Source organism: Micromys minutus (genome assembly GCF_963924665.1).
Source record: "Micromys minutus genome assembly, chromosome: 32".
Lineage (NCBI taxonomy): Eukaryota > Metazoa > Chordata > Mammalia > Rodentia > Muridae > Micromys > Micromys minutus.
In genome coordinates, this window is record NC_137967.1 from 23519382 (window position 1) to 23539766 (window position 20385).

At 36.5% G+C, this 20385-nt stretch overlaps 1 pseudogene across 1 annotated transcript; it reads right to left on the reverse strand.

Annotated features, from left to right (window-relative positions):
- Positions 1-12870: 12870 nt before the first annotated feature.
- Positions 12871-13817, reverse strand: LOC308413674 (vomeronasal type-1 receptor 2-like; annotated as a pseudogene). Its single transcript has one exon. The product of its transcript is annotated as a vomeronasal type-1 receptor 2-like (transcript).
- Between the last annotated feature and the right edge of the window lie 6568 nt (positions 13818-20385).

Below are 20385 nucleotides of genomic sequence, written 5' to 3' on the forward strand. Positions count from 1 at the left end.
CTCCCATGCATCCTCTCAGATCACCATCATCTACGGCTGGTCTTTAACAACAACAAAGACAACAAAATGCCCACATACACATGGAAACTAAACAACGCTCTGTTAAAGGATAGCAGGGTCAAAGAAGAAATAAAGAAAGAAATTAAGGACTTTCTAGAATTCAACGAAAATGATAACACAACATACCCAAACCTATGGGATGCAATGAAAGCAGTATTGAGAGGAAAACTCATAGCCCTAAGTGCTTCCAAGAAGAAACTGGAGAAAGCTCACATCAGCAACCTGACAGCACACCTAAAAGCCCTAGAACAATAGGAAGCAGATATACCCAAAAAGAGTAGACGGCAAGAAATAATCAAAATTAGGGCAGAAATAGACCAAATAGAAACAAAAAAACCATTGAAAAAATCAACAAAACAAAGATTTGGTTCTTTGAGGAAATCCACAAGATTGATAAACCCCTAGCCAGACTAACTAAAGGGCAAAGAGAGAGTATCCAAATTAACAAAATCAGATAGGAAAGTGGTGACATAACAACTGAAATTAAGGAAATTCAAGAAATCATCAGATCCTACTACAAAAACTTATACTCCACAAAATTGGAAAATCTGGAGGAAATGGACAAATTCCTAGAGAGATACAAGGTCCCAAAGTTTAACCAGGACCAAGTAAACCATCTAAATAACCCTATAACACCTAAAGAAATAGAAGAAGTCATCAAAAGCCTCCCAACCAAAAAAAGCCCAGGTCCAGACGGGTTGAGTGCAGAATTTTATCAGACATTTATTGGGGATATAACACCAATATTCACCAAACTATTCCAAAAGATAGAATCAGATGGAATATTACCCAATTCATTTTTTGAGGCTACAATAACACTCGTACCTAAGCCACACAAAGACCCTACAAGGAAAGAGAACTTCAGACCAATCTCACTTATGAACACTGATGCAAAAATACTCAACAAAATCCTTGCAAACCGAATTTAAGAACACATCAAAACCATCATTCATCATGACCAAGTAGGCTTCATCCCTGGGATGCAGGGATGGTTTAACATAAGGAAATCCATCAATGTAATCCACCATATAAACAAACTTCAAGACCAAAATCACATGGTCATCTCACTGGACACTGAGAAAGCATTCGACAAAATCCAACACCCCTTCATGTTAAAAGTCCTGGAAAGAACAGGAATCCAAGGCCCATATTTAAACATAATAAAAGCAATATACAGCAAACCAACAGCCAACATCAAACTTAATGGCGAGAAACTTGAAGCAATCCCACTAAAATCAGGGACTCGACAAGGCTGCCCACTCTCTCCCTACCTATTGAACATAGTACTGGAAGTCCTGGCTGGAGCAATTTTACAGCAAAAGGAGATCAAAGGGATGCAAATCGGAAAGGAAGAGATAAAAACAGCACTCTTTGCCGATGACATGATAGTGTACTTGAGTGACCCCAAAAATTCCGCCAAAGAACTCCTACAGCTGATAAACAAGTTCAGCAAAGTTGCCGGATACAACATTTACTCAAACAAATCAGCAGCCTTCCTATACTCAAAGGACAAACATGTGGAGAAAGAAATTAAGGAAAAGGTACCCTTCACAATAGTTACAAAAACTATGAAATACCTTGGTGTGACTCTAACTAAGCAAGTGAAGGACCTGTATGACAAGAACTTCAAACCTCTAAAGAAAGAAATTGAGGAGGATCTCAGAAAATGGAAAGATCTCCCATACTCATGGATTGGAAAGATCAACATCTTAAAAATGGCCATCCTACCAAAAGCAATCTACAGATTCAATGCAATCCCCATCAAAATTTCAACCCAGTTCTTCATGGAATTGGAAAGATCAATGTGCAATTTCACATAAAATAACAAAAGACCAAGAATAGCGAAATCAATCCTCAACAACAAAAAAACATCTGTGGGAATCACTATCCCTGACCTCAAGCTATATTACAAGGCAATTGTGCTGAAAACTGCATGGTACTGGTACAGAAATAGGCAAGTGGATCAATGGAATAGAATAGAGGATCCAGAAATGAGCCCTCATGTATATGGTCACCTGATTTTTGACAAAGGAGCAGTAAACATTCACTGGAAAAAGGACAGCCTATTCAACAAATGGTGCTTGTCCAACTGGCACTCAACATGCAAAAGAATGAAAATAGACCCGTTCTTATCTCCTTGTACAAAGCTCAAGTGTAAGTGGATTAAAGATCTCCACATTAAACCAGATACACTGGAACTATTAGATGAGAAAGTAGGGAAAACCTTAGAACACATAGGCACAGGAGAAAATTTCCTGAACAAAACACCAATGGCTCAAGCTCTCAGGTCAAAGATTAACAAATGGGACTTAATGAGATTGCAAAGTTTCTGTAAGGCTAAGGACATCGTCAAGAAAACAAAATGGCAACCAACAGAATGGGAAAAGATCTTTACCAACACCACATCAGATAGAGGCCTAATATCCAAGGTGTACAAGGAATTCAAAAAGCTAGACACCATAGAATCAAATAACTCTATTAAAAAATGGGGTACAGAGCTAAACAATTCATTTTCAGTTGAGGAACACCGAATGGCCGAGAAACATCTGAGGAAGTGCTTGACATCCTTTGCCATCAGGGAAATGCAAATCAAAACAACCCTAAGATTCCACCTCACACCAGTCAGATTGGCCAAGATCCAAAACTCAGATGACAGCAGATGCTGGCGAGGCTGCGGAGAAATAGGAACACTTCTCCACTGTTGGTGGGGTTGCAAGCTAATACAACCACTCTGGAAATCTGTCTGGCAATACCTCAGAAAATTGGATATAGTACTACCTGAAGACCCAGCTATTCCACTTCTGGGCATATACCCCAGAGACACTTTAATACACAACAAAGATATATGCACCACAATGTTCATAGTGGCTTTATTTATAATAGCCAGAAGCTGGAAGGAACCCAGATGTCCTTCAGAAGACAAATGGATACAAACATTGTGGTACATATACACAATGGAATACTACTCAGCCACCAGAAACAATGACTTAACCAAATTTTTAAGAAAATGGATGCATCTAGAGAAGATCATCCTGAGTGAGATAACCCAGTCACAAAAGAACAGACATAATATGCAGTCACTGATAGTGGGATGCTAACCCCAGAGGCTTGCACTCCCCCAGAATCAACTCACAGACTGTATGAAGTCCAAGAAATAAAGAAAACAAAAAATATACATATATTCACAAACAAGAAGACTTTGACTATTTCCATGTTGCGTTTTGTTTTGCATGTACTTTACGCTTATTGCAACTAGTACGTTTTCAATGCATACTGTCAAGCCCTTGAAAAAAATCAAGTACTGACTAAAAAACATATTCAGATGGTTTTATGTAAAATTTATTTTAATGTCTGAAAAAACAGTACTGACAAAAATGTATAATTTTAAGCAAAAAATGTTTAAAATCTTTACATTTATCTTTGTTTTGCAAAATAAAGTCATTTAAAAATAAAAAAAAGAATAGACTCTATTTCTGTATCTAGGAATACATGCTCAAACACACATAAAAAACTACAAATAATAAAAAAGCGGCCATGAATTTGAAAGAGAGGAAGAAGATGCATATATTACAGTACCTGAAAAAAGGACAAAAAAGAACAAAATAATTTAATTATATTATAATTTCAAAACTAGAAGAAATATCTAAAAACATACTAAAATAGTAAAAACAATTATTGGAGACTTAGTCAGCTACAGTGTAAATATATATATTAGATAACTGACAGTTATTATACATAAGAATCTCACACACAGTAATTTTTGAAATAGTTGGTAGTTAAAAAACAGAAATTTATTTGTTCAGCAGTTAAATGGTGTTTTGTAGATCAATAAACACTATAAAATACACAACTCAAACTCCAAATGGTATTTCAAATTTTTCATTAGAAGTATTTTAATAGAGAAAAAATCAAAAATTAAAATGTATCCTACTGATTTCTATCTGGGTCCTTGGGCTAACCCTGTGCCAAAACTCTCTGTCCTGCAATCCCACACAAAGAGAGATGGTCTTCTAGATGTGTTGATACACATAACATCACCCATGAGACCATTACCACTGATCCAATGCCTGAACCAAGTGGGACCTGGCTGGAAGCCATAGCACACAGAAACTATGGAACAGCCTGGGCCAGCATCCTCTCAGTTTCCATCTGTGACCCAGAGCTGACCCTTAACCACATCTCTTTTTATTCAAATCCTACACAGAGAGAGCTGGTTTCCCCAGGAGTGCTGATGTACCTAAGGCTCTAGGGATCACAGGAGGAACAAGCTAGAGTCAGGGACAGCAAGATCATCTAAAACCAAATATAACCAAATGGAAAGAGAAAAGTGCAAGAACATAAACAACAGAAAACAAGGCTACTTGACATAATCATAACCTAGTTCTCCCATCATAGAAAACAATGGATTCGAAAACACACCAGAAAAGCATGATTGTTATTTAAAATCACATCTCATAATGATGACAGATGACTTTAAGAAGACAAAAATAACATCCTTAAAAGAAATACAAGAGAGTACAGGTAAACAGGTAGAAGTCCTTAAAGAAGAACCCCATAAATTCCTTAAGGAAATACCAGAAAACACAATCAAAGAGATACAGGAAATGAACAAAACCATCCAGGATCTAAAAATCAAAATATAAGAACAGATATCACAAAGAAAGACAACACTGGAGATGAAAAATCCAGAAAAGAGATAAGGAGTCATAAATCCAAGAATCATCAACAGAATAGAAGAAATAAAAAAATAATGTCAGAAATGGAAGATACCATGAAATACATTGGCAAAACAGTCAAAAAAACATACAAAAAGCTAAAAGGTCCTAACTCAAAACACTGAAGATATTCAGGATACAATGAAAAGACTTAACCTGAGTATAATAGGTATAGAAGAAAAGGAAGATTCCCAACTTAAGGGGCCATCCAACATCTTCAACAAAATTTTAGAAGAGTTCTCTGACCTAAAGAAAGAGATGCCTCTAAAAATACAAGAAATCTATAAAACAGCAAACAGTTGGGACCATAAAAAACTTCCTCTCATCACATAATAAGTAAGGTACCAAATGCACAGAACAAAGAAAGAATATTAAAAGCTGTAAGGGGAAAAGAGGCCTTAACATATAAAGGGAGACCCATCAGAATTATATCAGACTTCTCAAACAAAATTCTTAAAGCTAGAAAATCATGGGCAGATCACATACAGACCCTAAAAGAACCAAATTTCCAGACTAAGCTACTATACTCAGTAAAGTTCTCAGTTACAATAGATGGAAAACCCAAGATAATCCATGATAAAACCAAATTTTAAAAATATCTTTTCAACATTCCAGCCCTGCAGAGAATAATAAAAGAAAAACTCCAACATATTGAGAAAAAATACACGCAGGAAAAAGCAAGAAACTAATGTCACAAAAAAAGCAAAGACGTGACTGACATAAGCATAATTCTGCCTCCAACAATGAAAGTAACAGGAAGCAACAATCATTGGTTTTTAATATCTCTCAACATCAATGGCCTCAATCCTCAATATAAAAATATAACAGGCTAGACATGTAAACAGAATACAGCATTTATCTGTTATCAGGATACAAATCTCAGTGAAAAACACAAATATTACCTCAAAGTAAAAGGCTGGAAAAATATTTTTCAGGCAAATTGTCCAAAGAAACAAGCTGGAGCAGAAATTTTAGAATACAATAAAATAGAGTTTCAAACATAAGTTACCTAAAAAGACAGGGAAGTGTGATACATACATACTCACCAAAGAAAAAACACAAAGAGAAACTCTCAGTTATGAACAAATATGCCCCAAATGCAAGGACACCCACAAACGTAAAAGAAACATTACTGAAGCTCAAAACACACATTGAAATTTCCATAATAATAGTAGAGTAATTTCAACAATGATCAGATGATGGAGACAAAGTTAAACAGAGACAAAATAAAACTAACAGACGTTATGAAGCAAATGGACTAAACAGATTGGACAGAACATTTAACGCAAGTCAAAAGAATACACCTTCTGAGCACCTTACAAAAACTTCTTCAAAGTTGACCATATAATCAGACACAAAGCAATCCTCAATTAACACAAAGAAAATTGAAATAATCCCATATACCCTCTCAAATCATCTTGGACAAAGGCTGGTCTTCAATACAAACTAAAACAACAGAAAGCCAACATACACATGGATGCAGAACAACCCTCTACTCAATGACATCTTGGTCAAGGAAGAAATGAGACATGTTAGAATTTATTTAAAATGAATGTATAACATGCCTAAGCACATGAGACTCAATGAAATCAGAGTTAAGAAGAAAAAATTCAAAGCTTTGGGTGTTCCCATAAGAAAGTTGGAAAGAGTACTAGCAGCTTAACAGAGCATGTAAAAGCTCTAGAACACAAAGAAGTGAATACACCCAAGAGGAGTAGATGACAGGAAATAAACTCAAGACTGAAATTAATCAAGTAAAAACAACAAAATATCTATATATAGAAAATCTAAAAACCAGAGCTGGTCCTTTAATAAAATTAACAATACAGATAAACCATTACCCAGTCTAAACAGAGGACACAGAGACAGTATCTAAATTAACAAAATTAGAAAGGAGACTAGAGACATAACAATAGGAACTGGAGACATTTTTTAAAAAATCATCAGGTCATACTGCAAAAGCCTTAACATATCTGGAAAATCTAGATGAAATAGATGATTTTCTAGACAGATCTCGGGTACTACAGTTAAATCATGATCAGCTAACCATCTAAACAGTCCCACAACTCTTAGGAAATAGAAACAATCATTAAATGATTCGCAACCTAAAAATCCCCAGTACAAAATTGTTTTAGTGCAGAATTCTATCAATCCTTTAAGGACGTCCTAATTCCAAACCAAGTTCTAACAAAAATGTATTCCTATACTTTAATGTAAAAATGTTTAAATTCTGTAAATGTATCTTTTTAAAAAATAAAGTTGTTCAATAATAAAAGATGACCTAATTCAAATATTTCTCAAACCATTTCATAAAATAGATTTTAAACATTTTTTGCTTAAAATTATACATTTTTGTCAGTACTGTTTTTTCAGACATTGAAATAATTTTTACATAAAACCATGTGAATATATATTTTTCGTCAGAACTTGATTTTTTTCAAGGGCTTGACAGTATGCATTGAAAACCTAATAGTTACAATAAGCGTAAAGTACATGCAAAACAAAACGGAACATGGAAATAGTCAGTCTTCTTGTTTTGTAAATATATGTATATATTTTTTTGTTTTCTTTATTTCTTGGACTTCATAAAGTCTGTGAGTTGATTCTGGGGGAGTGCAAGCCTCTGGGGTTAGCATCCCACTATCAGTGACTGCATATTATGTCTGTTCTTTTGTGACTGGGTTATCTCACTCAGAATGATCTTCTCTAGGTGCAGCCATTTTCTTAAGAATTTGGTTAAGTCATTGTTTCTGGTGGCTGAGTAGTATTCCATTGTGTATATGTACCACAATTTTTGTATCCATTCGTCTTCTGAAGGACATCTGGGTTCCTTCCAGCTTCTGGCTATTATAAATAGAGCCGCTATGAAAATTGTGGTACATATATCATTGTTGTGTATTGAAGTGTCTCTGGGGTATATGCCCAGAAGTGGAATAGCTGGGTCTTCAGGTAGTACTATATCCAATTTTCTGAGGTATCGCCAGACAGATTTCCAGAGTGGTTGTATTAGCTTGCAACCCCACCAACAGTGGAGAAGTATTCCTATTTCTCCGCAGCCTCGCCAGCATCTGCTGTCATCTGAGATTTGGATCTTGGCCAATCTCACTGGTGTGAGGTGGGATCTCAGGGTTGTTTTGATTTGCATTTCCCTGATGGCTAAGGATGTCGAGCACTTTCTCAGGTGTTTCTCGGCCATTCGGTGTTCCTCAACTGAAAACGTTTTGTTTAGCTCTGTACCCCATTTTTAATAGGGTTATTTGATTCTCTGGTGTCTAGATTTTTGAGTTCCTTGTACACCTTGGATATTAGGCCTCCATCTGATGTGGTGTTAGTAAAGATCTTTTCCCATTCTGTTGGTTGCCATTTTGTTTTCTTGACGATGTATTTAGCCTTACAGAAACTTTGCAATCACATTAAGTCCCATTTGTTAATCTTTGATCTTAGAGCTTGAGCCATTGGTGTTTTGTTCAGGAAATTTTCTCCAGTCCCTATGTGTTCTAAGGTTTTCCCTACTTTCTCATCTAATAGTTTCAGTGTATCTGGTTTAAAGTAGAGATCTTTGATCCACTTACACTTGAGCTTTGTACAAGGAGATAAGAACGGGTCTATTTTCATTCTTTTGCATGCTGAGTGCCAGTTGGACCAGCACCATTTGTAGAATAGGTTGTTTTTTTCCATTGAATGTTTACTGCTCCTTTGTCAAAAATCAGGAGACCATATACATGAGGGCTCATTTCTGGATCTTCTATTCTATTCCATTGATCCACATGCCTATTTCTTTACCAGTACCATGCAGTTTTCAGCACAATTGTCTTGTAATATAGCTTGAGGTCAAGGATAGTGATTCCCGCAGATATTTTTTTGTTGTTGAGAATGGATTTCGCTACTCTAGGTCTTTTGTTATTTTATATGAAATTGCACATTGATCTTTCCAATTCCATGAAGAACAGGTTTGGAATTTTGATGGGGATTGCATTGAATCTGTAGATTGCTTTTGGTAGGATGGCCATTTTTAAGATGTTGATTTTTCCAATCCATGAGCATGGGAGATCTTTCCATTTTCTGAGATCCTCCTCAATTTCTTTCTTTCGAGGTTTGAAGTTCTTGTCATACAGGTCCTTCACTTGCTTAGTTAGAGTCACACCAAGGAATTTCATAGTTTTTGTAACGATTGTGAAAGGTACGTTTTCCCTAATTTCTTTCTCTACATGTTTGTCCTTTGAATACAGGAAAGCTACTGATTTGTTTGAGTTAATTTTGTATCCAGCCACTTTGCTGAACTTGTTTATCAGCTGTAGGAGTTTTCTGGTGGAATTTTTGGGGTCACACAAGTACACTATCATGTCATCGGCAAAGAGTGATGTTTTTACCTCTTCCTTTTTGATTTGTATCCCCTTGATCTCCTTTTGCTCTCTAATTGCTCCAGCCAGGATTTCCAGTACTATGTTGAATAGGTAGGGGGAGAGTGGGCAGCCTTGTCGAGTCCCTATTTTAGTGGGATTGCTTCAAGTTTCTCGCCATTAAGTTTGATGTTGGCTGTTGGTTTGCTGTATATTGCTTTTATTATGTTTAAGTATGGGCAATGGATTCCTGTGCTTTCCAGGACTCTTAACATGAAGGGGTATTGGATTTTGTCCAATGCTTTCTCAGTGTCTAGTGAGATGACCATGTGATTTTGGTCTTTGAGTTTGTTTATATGGTGGATTACATTGATGGATTTCCTTATGTTAAACCATCCCTGCATCCCAGGGATGAAGCCTACTTGATCATGATTAATGATCGTTTCGATGTGTTCTTGGATTCGGTTAGCAAGGATTTTGTTGAGTATTTTTGCATCAATGTTCATAAGTGAGATTGTTCTGAAGTTCTCTTTCCTTGTAGGGTCTTTGTGTGGTTTAGGTACGAGGGTTATTGTAGCCTCAAAAAATGAGTTGGAAATTATTCCATCTGATTCTATCTTTTGGAATAGTTTGGCGAGTACTGGTGTTATATCCTCAATAAAATTCTTATAAAATTCTGCACTGAACCCGTCTGGACCTGGGCTTCTTTTGGTTGGGAGGCTTTTGATGACTTCTTCTATTTCTTTAGGTGTTATAGGGTTATTTAGATGGTTTACTTGGTATTGGTTTAACTTTGGGACCTTGTATCTGTCTAGGAATTCATCCATTTCCTCCAGATTTTCCAATTTTGTGGAGTATAAGTTTTTGTAGTAGGATCTGATGATTTCTTGAATTTCCTCAGTTTCAGTTGTTATGTCTCCACTTTCCTTTCTGATTTTGTTAATTTGGATACTCTCTCTTTGCCCTCTAGTTAGTCTGGCTAGGGGTTTATCAATCTTGTTGATTTTCTCAAAGAACCAACTCTTGGTTTTGTTGATTTTTTCAATGGTTTTTTTTTTTGTTTCTATTTGGTCTATTTCTGCCCTAATTTTTATTATTTCTTGCCGTCTACTCTTTTTTGGTATATCTGCTTCTTTTTGTTCTAGGGAGTTTAGCTGTGCTGTCAGGTTGCTGATGTGAACTCTCTCCAGTTTCTTTTTGGAAGCACTTAGGGCTATGAGTTTTCCTCTCAATACTGCTTTCATTGCATCCCAAAGGTTTGGGTATGTTGTCTTTTCGTTTTCGTTGAATTCTAGAAAATCTTTAATTCCTTTCTTTATTTTTTCTTTGACCCTGCTATCCTTTAACAGAACATTGTTTAGTGTCCATGTGTATGTGGGCATTTTGTTGTCTTTGTTGTTGTTAAAGACCAGCCGTAGACCATGGTGATCTGAGAAAATGCATGGGCGTATTTCAATCTTCTTATGTCGATGGAGGATAGTTCTGTGTCCAATTATGTGGTCAATTTTTGAGAAGGTGCCATGGGGTTGTGAGAAGAAGGTGTATTCTTTTACTTTGGGATAGTATGTTCTGTATATATCTATTAATTCTAGTTGGTTCAAAGTCTCTTCTAGTTTTGCAGTGTCCTTGTTCAGTTTCTGTTTCCCTGATCTGTCCATTGGTGAGAGTGGGGTATTAAAGTCTCCCACTATTATTGTGTGGGGTGAAATGTATTTTTTGAGCTTTAGTAGGGTTTCTTTTATGAATGTGGGTGATTTTTTATTTGGAGCATATATGTTAAGGATTGAGAGTTCCTCCTGACAGATTTCCCTGGTAATGTGTAAAAAGTGTCCTTCCTTATCTTTTTTGATAAGTTTTGGTTGGAAATTTACTTTATTCCATATTAGAATAGCCACTTCAGCTTGCTTCTTGGAGCTGTTTGCTTGGACGTTTTTTTCCCACACTTTTACTGTGAGATAGTGTCTGTCTTTGTCTCTGAGATGAGTCTCCTGTATGCAGCAAAAGGCTGGATTTTGTTTTTGTCTAGTCTGATAGTCTATGGCTCTTTATTGGGGAGTTGAGACCATTTATGTTAATAGATATCAAGGAATAGTTGTTTCTGTTTTCTGCCATTATTGCATTTTTGGGTTGAGTTGTGTCTGTGTTTTTTTCTTCTTTTAGTTTTCTTGTTTAGGATTTTTCTTGTTCTTACTAGACTATATTTTCCCTCATTGTATTGGGTTTTCCACCTATAATTCGTTGTAGTGGTGGGTTTGTGGTCAGATATTGTGTGAATTTTGATTTGACTTGAAATATCTTCGTCTCTCCATCGATGGTGATTGATAGTTTTGCTGGGTATAGCAGCTTGGGCTGGCACTTGTGCTCTCTTAAGGAGTGCATGATGTCTGTCAAGACTCTTCTAGCTTTCATAGTCTCTGTTGAGAAATCGGGTATGAGTCTGATTGGTCTGCCTTTATATGTTATCTGACCTTTTTCCCTTCCTGTTTTTAGTATTCTTTCTTTACTTTGGGCGCTTGATGTTTTTACTATTATGTGTCGGGAGGTATTTCTTTTCTGGTCCAACCTATTTGGAGTTCTGAAGACTTCTTTTATGCTTGTGGTCATCTCATTCTTGAGGGTAGGGAAGTTTCCTTCTATGATTTTGTTGAAGATATTTACTGTGCCCCTTAGTTGATACTCTTCTCCCTCTTCTATTCCTATTATCCTTAGGTTCGGTCTTCTCATTGTGTCTTGGATTTCCTGGACATTTTGGGTTAGGAGCTTTTTGTTTTTTGCATCTTCTCTGGCTGTTTTGTCTATGTTTGCAATGTTGTCTTCTGCCCCCGAGATTCTCTCTTTGATCTCTTGTAATCTATTGGAAATGCTTGCTTCTGTGACTCCTGATTTCTTTTTTTTTTTTTTTGGTGTTCTGACTCTAGGGTTATCTCTTTTAGTGTTTTCTTTATTGTGTCAATCTCTGTTTTAATTTCCCTCTTCCATTTTTTTATTTCTTTGGTTCTGTTTTCGTCTCGTTCTTTGAGTTCTTTGAGTGTTTTTCTTGTTTCTTCTTTAAAAGCTTCTGAATCTTTTTGCTTTTCCTCCCTTTCTTGTTTAAGTAACTCTATCAGCATCTTGAGGCATGATTTCAGGTCTGTGTCTTCTTTTTCTGGAGTGTTTGGAGTTCCGATGTTTGCTGTTATGGGAGAGCTGGGCTCTGGTGTTGCTAGATTGTCTTGGTTCCCTTGGGATATACTCTTTCTCTTTCCTCTTGCCATTTTGTTGTCAGTGATATGTTCTTGCCTTTCCCTTGTATCTGGTCTTTGACCCTGGTTCTCCACTGGTTGAGGTGTCAGATGGGATGAGCCCTGTTTTATGCCTCAGAGTCGTCGGGTGTGAGCAGAAGTTCCAATGTTCTGTTTCTGTTTGATGGATCAGGCATGGCAGGGCAGGGCAAGGCAGGGGGTGCACGTTCCTTGTGTACTCCACAGAGATCTTTCTGCTCCCCTGAGGTCTAGGTCTCCCACTCACCAGTTGCTCAGCCTCTATGAGCTGCCGATCTGGGTAGCAGGTAGGCCAGGCTCCGCTCTGCGTCCGGAAGTTACCTCCGGGCGGAAACAGAAGTTCTAATTTTCTGTTCCCAATCGCAGTTGCTCAGCCTCTATGATCTGCCGATCCGGGTGGCAGGTAGGCCAGGCTCCGCTCTGCCCATGCAAATTCTTTATTCCATAAAAATGATAAAAAAGCTGTTTTAACACTGAGAAAGTGTGGGTTTCAGTTCAGTCACGGTGTGAACTTTGAAAATAAGTCATTCTCACTACAGGAAATGAAGAAATGAATTGCAAAATAACTTTATTATTCTTCATGAGTAATAAAGGGAAGATGGTTGGGTAGCTTGCAGTTCAAATCATGTTAACACTCTCCAATTTGGGATTTTTCTCTTTTGCAAAATAAGTATAAATAGTGACAGAGTTTTTCAACCAATACATTACCACAAAGCAGCTAACCAGAGACAGGATGCTGTGAGTGGCTTTGCTTTCATGAGATGTCTGGGAGGAAAGGTTTGATCTGTGGAGATGCTCACCTGTCTTGCGGTGTTTGCACAAAAAAACCAACATGTAGAGGCTGGCCCACATCATGATGATCACATAGAAGAGATCATGAGTGATGAGGCTAAACAATGACCCTGAATTGTGACCCCCCAAAGTTTATGCTTTGACAGTAAAAATCTACATATCCATGGCCACTAGGTGTATAATTCCCATTGGCTCTTACCAAATCAGTCATATATCTGTAGGTTAGTAGGTTAATATGCCAGGAGCAAGCTAAGGAAGAAAAAAATCCATGTGGAGAGTCTAGACTTAAGCCAGACCCACTTAAAATTATTGGGAGTGATGGTGATGACTTGTAATTTGCTTAGAACACAGGTGGTGCAGATGGACAGACCCCGACGGACTCTGAATGAAAACAGAACTGCCTTACAACCAACATCATCCAGAAATTTGGGTACTCCAAAGGGTAACATGATAGCTATTATCAATGAGAACACAATTGTCAACATATTAACTATTGTCAGATGCATGAAAATTAAATCTATAAACTTCTTATAATGAGGCCTAAAGAAGAAAGTGTATATATATAACATTATCAATGATGAGTTCCCTATGACACCAAAACAAAACTGGAAAAAAAGAAAGAACTGGAGGGTGGTGTCTATTGGAATCATGGTGTTACTGTGACTCAGGTTTGTTAGTTGTAGTGTACCAAATAAATTTTAAAATTGTTCTTGCTACTTATATGAGTGTTTTGGCTGCATATCTGTGCATTAAATGTACATGCCTCGGGATCAATCCCTGGATCTCTGGAAGAGCAGCTAATGGTCTTTAACTGTTTATTTATCTTTGCACCCACAATGAATTTCTATTCATCAGTCAATACTTTTTTGATCCTAAGTATCACTGTTTTCAGGTTTACAACATTTACTTCTATGACATATACAGTAATATATGTGCTCACTTTTATTTTTTAGGCTACACATACATTATTTGTCTGCTTTGTGATGACTAAATTCTTAAACTTTTCTTTCATTCAACTCTACAGAAAACCGGCAATGTTCTGAGGCACTTCACTTTATATATTTATTTTGCTCACAACTTAAAGCTAAACAGACAATAGGAAGAACACAATATCCAGGGTAAGACTCCATAGAAAACAGTGTTGAGCACATCTCAAAAATGTGTTTGTGATATTCAGTGACCAAATCAAATAGGCTGGTTCTTATTGATTGTCCCACTCTAACAAAGATGTGTATGTTTAGTTTTTGCAACATCAGAATTCTGCTTTCACGTTAAGGTTTTTTCCCTGTTCCAGAGGCAGATTGCTCAAGATCATGGTTACAAAGAGAAAGAAAATGACACAAGCTTGAACTTGAACTTCACCACATTGCTATGCCTCCTATGTTCTGTGGCTTTGGGTATATGGGTTTGTGGTTGCTGTACATTGCCTTTAGATTCACTCCTCTCCTGATCTAACTAATTTTGTTATCTGAAATACAAACCTTTATTCTTTGGTGGATATCTATGAATTTCTCAACAGTCTCTTTATCCTGACAAGGTCTATTAGAATTTTCCCAATGTGCTGGCTTGAATACTCATTACACACCATGAAATTCTGTTTTGGCACCATTCCCTAGTGCAGCAAAATATTCTATAGTAAGGGACCAACATTACTTAAAGAATAAATATTATAGGTACAATGCATATCTAAGTGTAAAAGATTAAATTTAAAATTTTGCATCAATATGCAGTGATAAATTAGCTACTGGTCAACATTAACATAATTCATCTAGAGAGAAAAAAATACTGTCTGGGACAGGATACATGATGCAGGAGAGACAAAAGCTTAGCTCTTCCAAGACAGGGACATCTAATTCTACTTCACTTATGGTCTGTCATATGGTTCTGGGCCATACGGCGAAACACAGGTGCTCCAACATTATGAAAATTATATAAGACTGTCCAGGCATCCAGTTGTCTCTACAAAGTATTTAAGTTAGAAGCTATGCTTTAAGATTTCTACATATTCAGGTAACATTTATTTCCTTCTCAGATTTGTTAAGTGGTTGAAGACTAGCTATAGTCTTGTAATCAAATGTAACTGGTTTAACATTAAAGAAAATATTGTAGATTTGAAATGATGGTTTTCAGATAATAATTCAGGTTAAAATATATACAAAAAAATCACAGAGCTGGAAAGACAACTCTGAGAATAATTGCTTGTCAGGCAGACTCAGAAAGTGAGTTCAGATATCAAGCGTGAGTGTAAAGGTTGAATATGGGGGGCTTAGCAGGGTGGTTAAAGGTGGATCCCTGAAGTGAACTGAGCAGCTAGACATTCCAACTGAGGTACTCCAAGAGGAGTGAGAGACCCAGCCTCAAACAATTTGAGTGGACAAAAGATACATAATGCCATTGTTTATCCTTACACATGCATGGACCAGTGAGCACACTCATGCCTGCACATGCCTCACACAACAGAAGCAGAAAATAAATGCCTGATACCAAGCAAGTGAAAAAAGAAATGGACATTTTGACAATCACATCATGGAAAAATTCCATTATCAAAATGAGCTGCAGTTTGTCTTTTATAGAAATGTGTGTGTAAAATTGATAAAGAGATGTGAGAAAACAACAGCATATTTAAACGAAATTTGAAGTGAAATCAAAGATAAAGTAATTAAATAAACAAAAGCAATACAATACCACACTGACAAATGAACAGAAAAACAAAGCCATCCCCACTATCTTGTAGGAAAATGCTAACATTCCTCCATGAGAATTGCCTGTTGTCCAGAGTAAAAGATACAACAAGAGGGTTTAATGTTGTATACAGCAGCTGGGAAACTCCAAATGCCTGTTAAAAGATTACATTATGATTACTTAAGCTATAGGACTTTAAGAGAAATGTGCAAAGTTCTATAAGATAAAACAGCCCTCAAAGATTTTAGAATCATAAAAATACAGATGGACATTGTTCTCATGAGATTGAATTACTGACTGGATCAGATGAAAAGTATTGACAAAGCAAACAATGGGGTCTTGAAATGTCTCAGTAGGTAAGAGCACTTGCTGCTCTTCCTCAGAGCCTGGGTTCACTTCCCATCACCACATGAATGCTCTTACCTGTCTGTAAAACCACTTCCAGAAGATCTGTCACCTCTGCTGGTTTCCTGGAGCATTGTACTCATGTGTTTCATAGAAATACAGGTAGGCAAAGCAACATAGGCATAAAATATATGAATAAAAATAAAGACAAAATATTTAAATAAAGGCTAAGAAATGTGTTGTACAGAATAATAAGAAAAAAATATCCTAACTTGACAGAAAATTAGGAGAAAAATATATCTTAAAAAGAAAACAACAACCGCAAAGTATAAGATACAGTGAGGTATTGTAAATGGATTGATAGACTAGTGGAGAAGACAGAAACACCAGGAAGGTTGCCATACCTCTTCTACAAACCCTTGTTCAGGGCAGTGGGGATACCACAGACATGAAGCATTACAGGAAGGAAGTGTCTTGGAATGCCTGCCTCACAGGAGACACTACTAAATAAGGGACAGGACAGGACACTTCCTCCCATGGTGACAATGTCCTTGTTTACTGTGCATCATTTTAATGCACCGCAAGGGAAACATTACTCTGCCAGGCACAATGAGATTCTCATGGTGATTGATTAAGCCAAGTAAATATGATTTCAGTCTCTGTTTGAAGAGGTGAATTTTCCCAAGTTGAACTACATCACAAAGGAAAGTTTACAATCTAGAAAACCATTGAGAGTTTCCAATGTAGAAATTATCACAGCCATTATCATCTAATGCCAGAAATTCCATTAATTCCCTGTTGATATCTGTTCATTCCAAATTGCATTTTTCAGTCTTCAAATCTTTGTGCAATTTTTCTTTCTACTTATTTCTAGTTTTATTATCCTATTATCTGATAAGTACAAGTAATTACACTGATTCGTTTGTCTTTATATTATTAGTCATATACATAATGTTAATAATATCATTAATATTGTGTGTGTTTGTGTGTGTGTTTGTATGTGCATATATGTGTGTGTATGTGTGTGTGTTTGTGTGTGTGTGTGTGTGCTTAAATTTTTGCCTGCATGTTATCTGTGTGCATGGAGTTCTTAAGAGGATACTGGATTCCTAGGATCTGGTTACAAATGGTTGTGAACCATCATGTAGATTGTGGGAATTAATCAAACCAGGGTCCTCTGTTAACCACTGCATTCTGGGTCCAAACCCCTCATTTCTAATTTAATTAATTTGTATCTTTTTTTACATTCTTTTATTATTTTGGCTAAAATTTGTCCATCTTAACAAGACAGGGATGAAAAATACCTTTAACCCCACTACTCACGAGGCAGAGGCGGAGGCAGAGGGGCAGAGAGAGGTTGATCTCTGAGATGGAGACCAGCCTGGTCTACAGAAGTAATTTTAGGAGAGCCAGTGTTAGACAGAGTAATCTTACCTTGAAGTAAAACAACAGTAACAGCAGCAACACAAACAAATCACAATCAAGAAACCAAACCAATACAAAACAAACAAGTTGTCAATTTTGTTTGCTTTCAAATAATCAACTCATCATTTCATTGATTCTTTCTGTTCTTGCAGTTGGCTCTAGTTCATCTTTTCAGACATGAGATTGATTCTCTCATATAGTATACTATTTCTAGGTGTTATTTTTTCCTTTCATTCCAGAACTTTCAGGTGTGCTGCTAAGTTATTTGTACAAAATCTCTCCAGGTTTTGTTTTTACATAGGCACTTAGTACTATGATCTTGTTTCTTAGAACTGCCTCCATTGAACCCCATTAGTTTAGGTGTTCTGAAAATTCATTCTTATTCAATTCTGAAACATTTTGAATTTATTGACTTATGTATTAATTTTCATTTGGCTGTTTAGTTTCAACCATTACCATATTATTATTTTCATTATTATTGTTGTTGTTATTATTTTCACCACACCAGGTCTCTCTTTCTTGTTCTGGATGTCCTGGAACTAATTCTGTAGACCCAGGTGGCCTTAAATTCACACATATCATTCTGCTTCTGCCTTTCATGTTCTGAAATTAAAGGTGTACACCACTGTGGCTTCTCTTTAGTTTACACAACTTTGTATATTTTCTGTTGTTTATTTTTGCACAAACAATAAGGTAGTCAAATGAGATGAAGAGCATTATTTTAATCATTTTATATTTGTTGTTGACACTTACTGTGTTTCTAAGTACACAGACCAATTAGAAAAGTACATAGTCAAATCATGAGCTGCTGAGTAAAACATATTCTTTTGTGTTTGGGTAAAATGTTCTATAGGTCTCCGCTGGGTCCATATTATTAATGACATTATTTAAATAATTTGTCTGAGTGACATAGAGTGGGGTATTAAAGTCATCCACTGTCACTGTGTGAGAGAGAATATGTGATTTAAGTGTAGCCATTTTTAATGACATTGGGTGCCTGTGTGTTTGATGCTTTAATGTGTGTAAATGCCTGCTTGAGAACTTTTCCACTGTGGAAAAATTTAGTGTCGTTCCCTATCTCTTCTGATTAGTTTAGTTTGAATTTTATTTTGTCAGGTATTCAGGGTTCCACCATTGCTTCTGGTGTTCATTTGATTGAAATATCTTTATACTCTGAGGTGACATCTGTTCTTAATTGTAAGGTTCAAATCTAGGAAGTACCTAAATAATGAATTCTGTTTCACCTGTAAATAGGGCTAATTTGCCTTCTTTTATATTTGTTTCTCTTACTTCTGGCACTTTTCTTACTACTTTGATCAATACTTCAAGCACTTCAGACTCTAATCGTCACCCTATGCTCAACTCTAACTTATTATTATTATTAATGTTACTACTACTGCTTCTACTACTACTACTACCATATTGTGTTGCTGTTGTTTTTGAGAAACGTTCTCTCTCTATTCTGTGAAGGGTATTCTGAAACTCATTGACACCAGCATGATCTCAAACTCACAGAGATCAATCTGCCTCTGCCTCACAAGTGTTGGGAATAAAGGCAGCACTACTACGCCCATTATTATTTCTGATTTTGGAGAGGTGGCTCTTTTTTTTCATTTAGTATGATGTTGAATACAGTAAAGTTTTTTTCTCCAATCCCTCCATTACTCATGGTTTTAAACCAATGTTGAATTTTGTTTAATGCTCTCTCTGCATGTGTTAAGACCATGAAATCTATCTTGTCTCTAGTCCATTGCATGTGTTATATTATTTCATTGATTGTAAATTTGAACCATTCTCGTTTTCCAAAATCTGAAAGTGATTTCATTTTTTGCATGATTCTTTAAGATGTGTTATTGATTTTGATTTCTTCATAGATTGTTCCTGTTCTACTTAACTAATTTTTGGATTTTATTAGGTGCTTTATGTATTTTTATTTTAAATGTTTTCCCCTTCCCTCTTCTTACATTCCCACTTTCCATTCCCCCTAATTATAAAAAAATGATTCTACTCCCATACATCTTCTCACACCTCATTACCCTGTTAGTTAACTACGCTGGAAAAAAAGACTTCACAGGACCAAGAGCTTCTCCTCCTATTAATGCCAGATAATGTGAGTCTCTACTATATTTGTGGCTGGAGGCATGGGTTCTTTCATGTGTTCTCATTGATTGGTAGTTTAGTCCCAGAGAAATCTAGGGTACATGTTGGTTGGTTGATATTCTTCTTCTTAGGGGGTTGCAAATTACAAATTATTTCAGCTTCTTCAGTGCTTTCTCTAACTCCTCCTTTCGGGTCCCCATGCTCAGTATGATAGCTGCAAGTGTCCTCATCTGTATCTGTAAGGCCCTGGCACATCCTCTCAGGAAGCATACATATTAGTCTCCTGTCACCATGCACTTCTTAGCATCAGCAATAGTGACTGATTTTGGAAGGATCTCCAGGTGAGGCAGTCTCTGGATGAATTTTTCTTCAGACCTTGATCCACTCTTTGTCCCTGTATTTCCTCCTGTTAATATTTTGTTCTTCCTTCTAAAAAGAACTAAAGATCCAAATTTTGCTCCTCCTTCTTCTTCTTGAGCTTCATGTGGTCTGTGAATTGTTTCTTGGTTATTCCTAGCTTGTAGGCTAGTATTCACTTAACATTAACTAAGTATTATGTGTGGGCTTTTGTAACTGGGTTATGCCATTGAGGATAATAGCTTCTACTTCCATCCATTTCCCTAAGAATTTCATGAAATCATTGTTTTTAATGGCTGAGTACTATTC